The 1,769-nt window shown below is 31.3% G+C and overlaps 1 pseudogene; it reads left to right on the top strand.

Moving 5' to 3' along the window:
• The first annotated feature begins 1,212 nt into the window (after positions 1–1,212).
• On the top strand, positions 1,213–1,330 carry LOC134365347 (5S ribosomal RNA; annotated as a pseudogene).
• The last annotated feature ends 439 nt before the right edge of the window (positions 1,331–1,769 follow it).

Genomic DNA, 1,769 nt, shown 5'->3' with positions numbered 1-1,769 from the left:
CAATTTTATAAGATATTGTAAAGTCAATGCCAAGTTAAAGAATTAATAGAAGACATAAATAGAGAGGGTAGAGTTTACAATACTTTCATGCAAAAAATAAACAACATATTATTTTATAGATCAGACCCATAGCATAAACTCAGTGTCCCTCCAGGCACACTCTCCATTCTTCTCTAGCTTTCTTTTCCCCCAGAAGTTTCCCTATTCAGATTATATCAAACAAGATAACCTCCGGCTTTCTTTTTGTTTTTGTTTTCCTGCTGCAAAATAACCTTAATGTAGTCAGAGAACATTGATCAGTGAGTGCAGTGTAGCTGATTACTTTTCCCTCTTAAACTCATTTAAGTTAACAGATCAGCTGCTACCAAATTATCATTCTCCTATACCTAAACCTTTGTAAATAGCTTAAAAAAACAATAATGACAAAACTTCCTTGAATTATCCTATTTTGAATTTTCTAAATTTTTGTATTGGGACACTGACTTGATATGTTTTATGTCAGGACTCTAGAGTTTCATAAAATTGACAGATTACTAACCCAAAGACTTCATTTTATGGGTGAAGTTACTGAATATCAGTAATGTTAAATAATTTGAGGAATGATCACAATATTAAAGTTAAATGTTAAACTTTTCTAATTCATTATTGCTTAACCTTCACTATACATCACAATTATCTGATGAATGCTTAAGTACATAGATTCTCCAGATCTACCCTGTAGATTTGCTTCCAGGGCAATCAGATTGAATCAGTATGTCAGGGTAATATTAAACCAACTTCATACCAAAATTTGGGAGATTGCAGTATTTAGGACATTTATAGAATTACATCCAGAAGAAGAACACCTGTAGATAATAATCTAAGCTTGTAACTTGTGATGTTAGAATAACAGACAATAGTGGAAAAGAATACGTGGAAGAAAATTATGAAGAAAAAAGAGCAAAATAATGAACTGGACACCTAAGAAACAACATAACTAAAATAAAAATGAATGTAGTTCTTTTTCTGGAAAACCAATTACAAAATTACCAAACATTTTATGTTTTATCAAGGACAAGGAGAAAAGGCAAAATTTTTTTTAAAAAGGAATAAGAAGCATAAATACAGGTGGAATGGTTTTTACAAATATAACAACAAACTATTTTGGAAATAATTTCTATATGCATCAAAATTGAGATAGTGGAGACAATATTGTCTTAAGAAATGGTGAGAGTCTATGGCCAAACTGCCCTGAATACACCCATCTCATCTGATCTTGGAAGCTAAGCAGTGTTGGGCCCAGTCAGTATTTAAGTGGGAGACCACCTGGGAATATGGGGTGTTGTAGGTTTTAAAAAAATCGAACAAAATAAAGAAATGGTGAGGGTTCATAGCAGCTTTTAACAACCCCAAACTGAAAAAATATCCATCAGCAGTTGAATGAATGAACAAATTATGGTGTATAAATATAATGACACACTACTCAACAATATGAAACTCAAATAATTACGCTGAGGAAAGAAGGTAGACAAAATAGGAACACAAATTACACCACTAATGCATATAAAATTACACAAACATAATTTTGCATAAAATTGATAAATATATAATAACATTTTATATAAAGCTTATAGAATTACATTTATGTGAAATTTTAGAAATACAAGTTAATGTATAGTAACAAGAAGCCAAAAGTCTTGGGATGGGCAAGGGAGCCAGAGAAAAATAATAACATATTTCAAAAAAGTGAAAATGAACATTTGGGGGGGGTAATGGGAACTCTCATAATC

The sequence above is a fragment of the Cynocephalus volans genome, chromosome 16 (assembly GCF_027409185.1).
Source record: "Cynocephalus volans isolate mCynVol1 chromosome 16, mCynVol1.pri, whole genome shotgun sequence".
Lineage (NCBI taxonomy): Eukaryota > Metazoa > Chordata > Mammalia > Dermoptera > Cynocephalidae > Cynocephalus > Cynocephalus volans.
This window is presented reverse-complemented; position numbering and strand designations above follow the sequence as displayed.